Source organism: Rattus norvegicus, assembly GCF_036323735.1.
Source record: "Rattus norvegicus strain BN/NHsdMcwi chromosome Y unlocalized genomic scaffold, GRCr8 chrY_unlocalized_2, whole genome shotgun sequence".
In the NCBI taxonomy this organism is placed as follows: domain Eukaryota; kingdom Metazoa; phylum Chordata; class Mammalia; order Rodentia; family Muridae; genus Rattus; species Rattus norvegicus.
The window spans coordinates 24,205-35,771 of record NW_026947378.1 but is presented as its reverse complement, the minus strand read 5'-3'; the positions used below and the strand labels follow the sequence as shown (position 1 = coordinate 35,771).

The following is an 11,567-nucleotide window of genomic DNA, read 5'->3' as shown; positions in this document are numbered from 1 at the left end:
CACAGCACACCAATCAGAATGGCTAAGATAAAAACAAATTCAGTAGACAAATGATACTTAAAAGGGTGTGGAGAAAGAGGAACACTCCTCCAATGTTGGTGGGATTGCAAGCTGGTATAACCACTCTGAAAATCAATCTGGAATTTTATAACAAAATTTGTTCTACATGAGGATCCTGCAATACCACTTCTTGGGTATTTACCCAAAAGATGCTCCAACATATAACAAGGACACATGATGCTATATGAGGAAAGCAACTATATATATATATATATATATATATATATATATACATATATATATATATGTATATATATATGTGTGTGTGTGTGTATATATATATATATATATCTGCATACATACTCACACATATATTGTATGTATAAACACACACACACATATATACATATATACATATATACATATATATGCCAGAAGCTGAAAAGAACCCAGATGTCCCTCAACAAAGAAATGGATAAAGGAAATGTGGTATATTTACACCCTGTATTCTAAGCTATCAAAAACAATGTTTGCATAAAATTCTTAGGATGGAATTAGAAATTATCATTCTGTGTGAGGTAATAACACAAATAATATAAACTAATTGGAAGTGTGTATCAACCCAAAAGTGTGGAATTCATAAGAAAGAATCCACAGGTCATATGAAGCCCAAGCTATAAGAAGACCAAAATGTGGATGCTACATTGTTTCTAAGAAGAAGGAACAAAATATTCATGGGAGGATATACAATGATAAAGAGTCAAGCAGGGACTGAAGAAAGGGTCAACCAGAGACTGCCCCACGTGGGGATCCATCCACTATGCCGCCACCCAATTCAGACTTCATTGCTGATGCCAACAAATCCTTGCTGATAGAAATCAGATATGGATGTCTCCTGAGAGGCTCTGACAGATCCCTACTGATATAAATGAGGATGGTTGCAGCTAACCATTGGATTATACATGGGGGTTTCAATGGAAGTTTTAGAGAACATACTTAATGAGCTGAAGGGATTTGCAAAACCCCAGGAAGAACAACAATATCAACCACCAAGACCCCACCAGAAATTAGGGGGATTAAACAACCCACTAGTGAATACAGTTTGAGGAACCAATGATTCCAGCCACATGTGTGGCAGAGAAATGCACTGTCCAGCATGATTGGAATTAAAATCCTTTAATCCAGTGAAGACTTGTTTCCCCAGTGTAGGGTAATGCCAGGGCATTGAGGTTGAAGTGAGTTGGTGGAAATGGGAACATCTTCAAAGAAGCTGGAAGGGGGGTTTATGGGAGAGGGAGGAAAGGAGATACCATTTGAACTGAAAATACATAAAATATTCAGGAAAATTATTAAATAAAAATGACATTATGTCTCCTTAAATTAATAGTAAAATATCATTCCCCTTTTCTGATATTGGCTCAAATATTAGAGTTTGGCATTAATTTCATTTGCTCTCTTTTGCTGTCTATAATCAATATGTCCCTTTTTGTTATGACATATTTAAACAAAACTGTATTTTACAATTTAAAGAAATATAGAATGAAAAAAAATACTGACATCATTTGTGATTCAAAGACAGTAACAATTTTACTATATTTCCCTTTACTAAAAGTTAGACATTTCCTTGAAGGAACTCAGATGGATAATATCTAAATTAGTTTATAGGAATGGTACATCAAGTAATTTTTGTTAATAGCGTCAGTCAGGAAATGATTCTAATATTTATGCATTATGGTAGTTGATTATGGAAGACACTGAATGTTCTTAGATTTTGTAATAATGTATATAAATCATTAATTCTTAATGTTTGTTTACAGAAGGAAGTTATCAACAAATACATATAGATATGTATAATGTGGCACACGTTTCTAATATAAATAGAGCATATTAAATATATAATTTATGAAGTAAAGGTGAGAAAAATAAGATCTATCATTGATTCTACCTACAGTTGGAGTTAATATATGATTCAGGGATCCATATATTTCTTTCTAGACATCTAATGAGATAAAATTAGTGTGGAAAAAGCTAAAACTGCAATTAGCATGTTTGATCTAGTATACATATTTAAAAATTGCTTTTGAAAAAATACTCAGAAAATATTTTCAAGGTTATATATACGGCATATACAAAAATTCACTGTGTCTATAAATTATCAATATCACTCAAGCTACTTTCTCTGGTCTTATTATATTTGAATTATAAAATATACATGTATATGTATGTATGTATACTCACACAGGCACACTCACACACACAAACACACACACAACAATACTTCTAAAAATTTGAAACAAATTAGTAAAAAATAGTCTTTCAGAGAAAAGTAATGAAAAAGGATGAACTAAAGTCCAGTACTCCCAAAAGTGTACATTCTAGCATATAAAACTTTGCCTTATAATTTTTAGAAAAATATGTATGTGGCCAATATATGTAATCAGATCCCATTTGGACTTATTACTCAGAGTTAAAGTAGATATTGAAATTGAGTGGGAATAATATTAAATAACAAGATTTAGCTATACTTTTTCAATTATACAAAAAAATCTGAGAAATAGTTAAATGACACAACATGTAAAATTGCTTTCTATTAAGCATTGATATCTAAGTGTTAGTCTTCATAGTCTATATAATAGAGAGAACTAAAACTCAGAAATCGTGTCCTGGCTTAAATACAATTTTCTTGGCTTCTGAATATACATAGAACCAATCAATACAATGAAAATGGATAGATGTTGTGTTACAAAAAGTAAATGACCTTTTGTTTATTTATTCTGTATGAATTTATATTTGTAGCATTTCTTCCCATGTTTCTGTTGGATATTTTATAAATCCTTACTTTGGTGTGCTTGGTGATTAAATTTATCTGAACATGGCTGAATATGTCAATATAGTAGAATTGGATTCTTGGGGCAGAGAATACCTTTGCGTTAAACCTGGTTAAAATGAAATGGTGGTCACAGTGTGCACAACCAAATAGAAGGTAAGAAACTGTGGCTTCGGGTACCCATTTCTTTATGAGATTTCACTTTGTAGTGTTGGAAGAATTGTTCCGTGATATCAAGAGATCGTGCAGCAAACAGTCCTTTTCTTTATTCCTGTTATGAAAGCAAAATTTGTTGTTTTCAGTTCCTTCATAGAGCTTGCTAGGTGACTAGATCAATCAGGAATTTGGGAAGAGGGACTTAGATATGCAAAATATATTTTTGGTATTGGAGTTTTTCTAGGTACTTTAGGGAACTAACTTCATAAGATTTGGAATATAATCAGACAAGAGCATGTTAAAGATGTAGACAAGAACGGGGTATGTTGGCACAGGCCTTTATTCTTAGCACTGGGGAGCAGAAGCAGGCAGAACTCTAAGTTCAAGGCCAGATTGGTCTACAGAGAGAGAAAGAGAGAAAAGGTGAGAGGGAGAGTGAGTTCTGGTACTGCCAGGGATATAAAAGAAACAGTGTCACAAAAATGTTCAAGAATAAGTTCTGAATTATACAGAGAAAAATTCTCATTTTATTTTAGTAAGATGGTAATAATTTTTTCTTGATTCTAATGAAATCTCTTAGCTATAAAATAATGTGAGGCACCAAAAATGTAAGAAAAGATGTTATACATCACTATTCCCCTTACACTATAAGTTGAATTATTATTAAATAAACCTATGTAAATACACTTTGAAGGCTTTTCTGTGATTAGCTAAAGGGCTTTTACATTGTGAATTAAGAATGTTGGATTTCAGGCCAATATTGAATTGTCATCACTAAGATGTAGAAGCATATTAAGCATACAAAATAATATATAAAATTTTGCACAATAAAGAATGAGAACCTTTAATTGGTTTTCCTCTAATGTCAACACCTTCTTTTTGTTGGAGTGAAGATTGGATGATTTGAACTAATTTTATGAGAAATACAACCTGCTTTCAGAAGATAAGTAACAGAGAAAGATGAGGAAAAACATATGCTAAGGAACAATGAACTGGGATAGAGTATTCTATGTAATACATAGAACAATAAATTTGACCCATCTGTTACTGGTAAGGTGGGGACTTCATTACGCATATCTATGTACTTAAAAATGTTTTCTTTTCCTTCTTAAGTTTGTATGGTTGCTATGAAAACTATGGGTTTTGTGTTAAGATCTTTGCATATTTAATGATAGTTTTGAAATATTAGTGTTATAATCAAAAGCCGTGCTTTGTACATACTTTTTAAGCAACAAAAAAGAGAAGTGTCTGCTTGGGTATTATGAAGAAAGTTACTATGTTAAACATGAATTAATTTTTCTGACATATACCTTCTCTTCATCTACCATGCTTGTTGATGGAACCTTAACGCATAGGAATGAATAGTATCCATCTTAGTATAGTTTCAGGATTTTATTGTTTCTTGTTTGCCATGTGCCTTTCTATTAAAAGGCTCTCTTTTCTAAGTCTCTGAATTTAATTGGAGAGGTTTTCAATAACTTCTAGTCCGTTTTTAATTCATATAACCGGTCTTTGGTGTTGTTATTGAATTTTATGATAGTAACTTCTTAATGTTATTTTGAAGGTTATATATATATATATATATATATCTCCAAAATATTTTATAAAATATTAAATTTTTAGTGTAAGTAACACTTAGTGATGGACAATTTTATAAGCATTCTCTAAAGTATTGAATATTCTACAATTTTAATTTTTACTAAAACATTATAAATACCACATCCTTTATTAACCTTAATGTACACTGATCTAGTTAACATAACCACAAATTTTTATCTTTGAAATTTTTTTCTTAGTTTGTCAGTAATTAATCTTGACTTCTCTATCTGAGCTTTCTCATCATTATTCACAAAAAATCTATTGTTGTTTTATTGAGAATAGTAAGGAATGTTCATTGATATGTAGATACATAAGAATATGACAATATACGAAATGGCATTTCATTAAGCCCTAGGAAAACTAAACTATCATGGTTTCAGGAAAATAAATGTAACTAGAAAATATACCGAGTAAGGTAGCAAAGACTCAGAAAGGCAAATACCATGTGTTCTTTCTCATATAGATCATAGAATCTCCTTCTAATATACTTGTATTTATGTGAAGCTGTGGATGGCTTGAGTTTATTTAACTGATATAGGTCGCAGACATTAGAAAGTTGGGTTTTATACAGTGTGCTATGGAAGATATTGAACATGTGGGATATGGATGTAGATGTAAGAATAATGAAGAGAGACTAGTATAAGTGGTGAGGGACATAGGACAGGAAGGAACAAAGAACTGAAAAATCAAGGTTGAGGTTGAATGTCAACAAGAATAAAATAAGACAACCTGTTACTTTATAGGTTAGGTTAAAATAAAAATTAAAATTTAAAAATAATACCATTATGTTTAATGCTATATACATCATGTTTGAGGAAAAATGCCAGCAAGTGATATCAAAATGGAAATAATATATTTATCTTATTTGATCTTAGTCAAATTATCCATAATTATTTGGTAAAAACATCATTTGTCTGCCAAATTTATTGTACCACTTAAAAAATTGCCTGTGATATAATCAAACTTTATGATAGTAGACAATTTTATTATTAGGTCAACTTTTAAAATCTGTGATTTGATCTATGTTTTAAGTTTCTTTTTACTTAAATTTGTTCCTCCGGACATTCACACATATTAAATTATCATTTTCAAAGTTGAATACTACTATAAAAATATGATCCAGCAGGGTTTTTGAAATTGCTCAATTATAAGTAATATTACCCGTAAACTACAGGACATTCTCCACTAAGCTCATAGATACAAAGAAGATACACAAGAAGAATGCCCCAAGTGCATAGGATTGAGTCTCATGTAGAATGGGCATAAAATTGTCTAGGAGGCCGATTGAGGGAAGGAACTAGATGGGAGATGGAAGGAAGAGGAGAATGGATCCTGTGTGGGAAGGGACAGGAGATATGATCCAATAGTCAGGAGAAGGAAAGGAAATCTTGAACTTTTAGAGATGAGGAGGTAGGGGAAATCTCCAGGAAGAGAAAGAGTCCAGGATAATGGAGGTACCCACGAATCAATGGGGGTTACCTAAGCTGTGACTTACATTGGTGATATGGAACATTTAGAGGCCAACTCCTGTAGCCCGGAAGGACACCAGTGGAGGGATAAAGACACAAATACAACTACAAAATTTCTAGGCAAAATTTTTCAAGCCTAAAAGAAATTCAGGACCGCATTCTAGGGTCTATGTTCTCCTTTGCTTTATTGATGTCTGTTAATTTTTGTATAAAATAAGGATTTGGGAGATTATCATTAGAAGTAGGTATACAATATTTATATTGTTATATTCACACTTTAGCTGGGCCCACTTTGTTGCAATATCATTGCAAAAAATAAAATTGGAAAGCAATATTTTTGAGTACACATTCAGGAATATATATATAAAGTCCTCTTTCAAAGAATGTACACTAAGAAAATGTAATACAAAATTCCTTCAATTAAACATCTGGAGGAAAATATTGGACTTTGGGAAACCGAGACAAACTAGGAGCTTGACCTGTATGTCTCAGGAATGGACGTGGAAGTGGAATTATTATCCTGAATAATCTCCTCCACACCATGTTCCTAGATCTTTTTTACCCATGCCAAGCCCCTGACCAACATTCTCTATTCTGAACATGTAAGTACTAATGAAGCAAAGAGAAGTCTCTAGCTTTACAGATATATAGTATGTAAAGTTTTCCAGTATGTCACAGGAGACACTATTGGAAAGGCACCCTCAAATCTGGTCCGTGGGAAAGTTCAGTGAGTCTTGGGTAGGGAATGAGTGGGTTCTCTGAATAAATAGCCTTGATCTGAGCCTTCCACACATTGGAATCATGAGCTGCGATCTTCTCAGAATCATCTGGACTTCCCTGCTTGATATGGTTCTTGTAAGTAAGAGAGTTTATATAATCAATTTATTCATTACAAATGCCAGTTGTTGGGAAGGGCACAGTTGTTCTTCTCAGAGCTTGTGGCTTTTACTCTTTTTGCCCTGAAGAAAAGGTCCAAAGAAACAAAGGAAAGACAAGTATTATCTCCTCAGCTCAGTGTAAATGCCTCCATGCTTTGGATTCCTATTGTGCAATTTGTTTATGACACTGATATCTGAAAGAGAAGAGCTTCTAGTTAAGACATCATCATCTCAGTCTTTCCACTAGTATTACTCTGAATACCATTCCCTGACAGTGACTCTTTAGATTTCTGACTCAATAGGTTTGATTAGCTAGCAGATTTCTTTTCTTTTTTTCATTTTTTTAATTTCTTATAAAATTATATTGCTTTTTTAATTGGATATTTCTACATTTGCATTTCATATGTTATTTCCTTTCCCAGTTTCTTTTCCATAATTGCCCTATCCAATTCTGCTCCCCTTCTTCTATAACCCACCTTACTGCTCCCTGACTTTGCCTTGAACTTGGAGTCAAACCCAATGGCTTCTCCTTCCATTGGTGACCCCAAGACCATCCTTTGTCACATATGCAGTTGGAGCCATAGTTCTGTCCATGTACAGTCTTTGAATATTGGTTTAGTACCAGAAATCTCTGGTTTTTTTTTTTGTTTTTTTTTTTTTGCATTGTTGTTATTATGGTGTTGAAAGTACCTTTAGCTCTTCTAATCCTTTCTCAAATCCTACCAACAAGATGTCCATTTTCAGTTCACTGGCAGCATAGACTCCTTAGCTCCATCACTCTTATCTACATTTGATTTCGGAGAGAGAGAGAGAGAGAGAGAGAGAGACAGAGAGAGACAGAGAGAGACAGAGACAGAGACAGAGAGTGTGTGTATGTGTGTGTGTGTTTGTGTTTGTGTTTGTGTGTGTAGAGCTAAACAATGAATTCTCAACTGAGGAATATCAACATCCTTAGCCATCAGGTAAATGGAAATCATAAACAAAATCCTGAGTTTCCATAGCACAGCAATCAGAATGACTAGGATATAATTGGTCCCTTGTACAGCTATGGTGTTTGGTGGATTTTTAACAAGTATTCTGCACAACTAAGTTAAGAATTTAGAATCCACAAATGACGAAGCCATATAGACTCCATTCTATTCTTATGAACCTACTGAAGTAGAAGATTCACTTGACTTCAAGCCACTCCTCTCCCAGTCCATGTAATGAACTTTATGTTTGGACTGAATAAAGAATCATGGTAAAACATCCAAAACCCTCAAGTCTGGCCATGGAAACACTGGAAGGTAGATATTAGAGAACTGCTATCTAATGCTACCGCAGAACCACATTATAGTCTATGTTGTCCTTTGCTTTACTAATGTGTGGTAATTTTTGGATAAAATAAGGATTTGGGAGTTTGTCATTTAAGTAGATACAGAATATATACACTGTTATATTCACTTTAGTACTGGGCCCCCTTTTTTCAAAATCAGAGCAAAAAAATGGAATAGGATAATAGAACATTTGAGTACACATTCAGCAATATATATATAAAGTCCACTATCAAGGAATGTACACTAAGAAAATGTAATAAAATATTCACTCAATTAAAGATCTGTAGGGAAAATACTGGCTATTAGAAAAGAAAGATATCTGAGGAAATTGAATTATAGGCCAGAGGAATGGAACTGGGAATAAAATTATTATCCAGTAGAATCTCCTGCACTCCATATTCCTAGATCTTAGGGACCCATGCCAAGCCCCTGACTAACCTTCTCCATTCAGAGCATGTAACCACTAGTGAAGCAGAGATAAGTCTCTAGCTTAAGAGAGATGGAGTATGTAAAGCTTTCCACTGTGTCACAGGAGACATACCTGGAAAGGACACCCTCGAATCTGGTAAATGTAAGGAAAGCTGTTTAGCAGGTAGGAGATGGCAGTTCTCAGTGACATCATAAATAGGACCTCCATGAAAAATCTGTTGTAACTAGGAGAGCCCTAGCTTCTTCTGTGATGTAACAATTATTGTCCTGACAGGAACTGACTCTCACATATTACCTCATTACCTCTCTGGTTTGCTAATTTGCCACTAATTCAGAGTAAACAGCCATTTGGGAGTGAGAACAAACAGGATGAGGAGATCCGAGATGTGAAGAAGGAACCTGGCCTTCTGTCTTTGTATGAAAAAAATGAAGAAATAAGTGGTATTTTGAAAAGTTCAGAGAGCCCTTGGAAGGGTTGGAGTGGTATCGCTGAAGAGATAGACTTGATCTGAGACTTACACATATGAGAATCAAGAGCTGGAAGCGTCACAGAAGCATCTGGAATTCCCTGTTCTTATGGTTCCTGAATGTCAAAGGGTTTATATCATTCATTTCTTAATTGCAAAGAATAGATTTTGAGAGGGCACAGTTGTTTTTCTGAGAGCTATGGCCTTTATTCTTTTTGCCCAGAAGAAAAAGGTCTTAAGGAAGGAGGTAAAGACAAGTATTGGGTACTTAGCTCAGAGTAAACTCCTCCAAGCTTTGGATACCTATAGTGCATTTTGTGTCTGACACGGATATTTCGGAGAAAGAAGTGCTTCTAGTTGAGACTTCATCATCTTTGTCTTTCCACTAGTATTACTCTGAATACCAATTTAGAGATCTGAGTAAATAAGTGTGATTAGTTGGCAGTTTTCTTTACTTTTAAATCTTTCTTTTTTAAATTTTTATCAAATTATAGTGTTTTTAAACTGGATGAGTCTATATTTACATTTAAAATATTATGTCCTTTCTCAATTTCCTGCCCATAAGATCACTACCTGTTCACAATCCCTTCTTCTCTAACCATAATTCTGCCCCTTGAAATTCCCTTGAACTGGGAGACAAACCTAGGTAGGACCAAGGCTTCTCCTTCCATTGGTGCCCATACTCTGCCACATATGTATTTGGAGCCATAGTTCTATGTTCATTGTTTGAATATTGGTCTAGTACAAGAAAGCACTGGGTCATTGACAATATTGTTCTTTTGGAGTTAACAACACCTTCAACTATTGTAATACTGTCTCAAAAACTACCAACAAGATGTCTGTTTTCAGTTCACTGGTTTGCCACTAACATTCACTTCTGTATTTGACATGCTCTAAATGTGTCTCTCAGGAATTATCTATATCCAGTTCCTGGTAGAATGCACTTCTTAGCTTCATAAATCTTATCTAGTTTTGGTGGCTGATTTCATATATATATATATATATATATATATATATATATATATATATATATCATATACATATGAAATATATGTGATATATATGTATATACTTTTGGTGGCTCCAACAGTTATGAAGTTAGGGGGAATTTTAAAATGGATTCAGTGCAACTAGGTCAAGAATGTAGAGTCCACAAATTGCATTGGCAAATAGATTCCCTCCTGTCCTTATGGAACTATTGAAGTGGGGGTTTCCCTGGTCCTGAAGCCATTCTTATCAATTCCCATCCTTCTCTATCTTATGTTTGGCCTCAAGAAATATTCATGGTAAAACATTCAAAAATCTCAAATCTAACCCAGAGACACTGGAACAGAGATATTGAAGAACCGATATCGAAAGGGACCTGAGAACCAAATTCTGTACGCCATGTGGTCCTATGCTTTACTGATATGTGGAAATTTTTGGATGAAATAGGAATTTGGAGTTTACCACTTGAAGTAGATACACACAATTTACACTGTTATTATCACTCTAGAGCTGGGCGCCTTTGTTGCGAAAATCATTGCAGAAAATAGAAGTGGAAAAGAGAATTTTTGAGTACACATTCAGGAATATGAATAAAGTCACCTATCAAGGAATATACAATAAAAATTGAAATGCACATGCATTCAAATACTTGTCTGTAGGGAAAATACTGGCCTTTGGGGAACAGAGAAAACGAAGAAAATTGTACTGTGTGCCACAGGAATGAATCTGAGAATGAAAATATTATCTAGAAGAATCTTCTACACACCTGTTCCTAAATCTCATCGACCCATGCCAAGACCCTGACTAACTTTGTCCTTTCAGAGCATGTTACCATTAAAGAAGCAAAGAGAAGTCACTAGCTTTAGAGAGATGGAGTATGTAAACATTTCCACTATGTTACAGAAGACATACATGGAAAGGGCACCCTCAAATCTAGTCAATGTAAGAAAAATTCTTTAGCAGATAGGCCATGGCAGGTCTTAGAGACATCATCATTAGTTCATTCATGAAAAATCTCTGGTATCCTGTAGAGCCAAAACTTCTTCTGTGATGTCACAAGTTTTGCTGTGACTGCAACTGATCTTCAGATGTTCCTTCATTACCTCTAGGGTTTACTAAATGTCCTCTATTTCAGAGTAAACAGTCATTTGGGAGTGAGAAAAAAGAAGATGAAGAGATATGAGAAGGGGATTAAGTTGGCTTTTTGTCTTTGTATGAAAAAAAAGAAAGATCTATGTGGTCCTTGGAAAGCTCAGTGAGTCCAAGATAGGAGTTGTGTGGGATCGCTAAAGAGATAGTCTTTATCTGAACCTTCCACATATGAGAATCATGAGCTGCGAGTCTCTCAGAAGCATCTCAACTTCCCTCTTCTTATGGTTCCTTAAATTCAGAGAGTTTATATCATTCATTTCTTTATTACAAAATCCAAGTGTTGTGAA

At 34.1% G+C, this 11,567-nt stretch overlaps 1 long non-coding RNA gene across 1 annotated transcript; it reads right to left on the bottom strand.

Moving 5' to 3' along the window:
• Positions 1-1,160: 1,160 nt before the first annotated feature.
• LOC134484630 (uncharacterized) lies at positions 1,161-3,296 on the bottom strand. Its single transcript, XR_010062152.1, has 2 exons — positions 2,924-3,296; positions 1,161-1,270 (listed from the first exon to the last, which is right to left on the bottom strand). It is a non-coding gene; the product is annotated as an uncharacterized LOC134484630 (long non-coding RNA).
• Between the last annotated feature and the right edge of the window lie 8,271 nt (positions 3,297-11,567).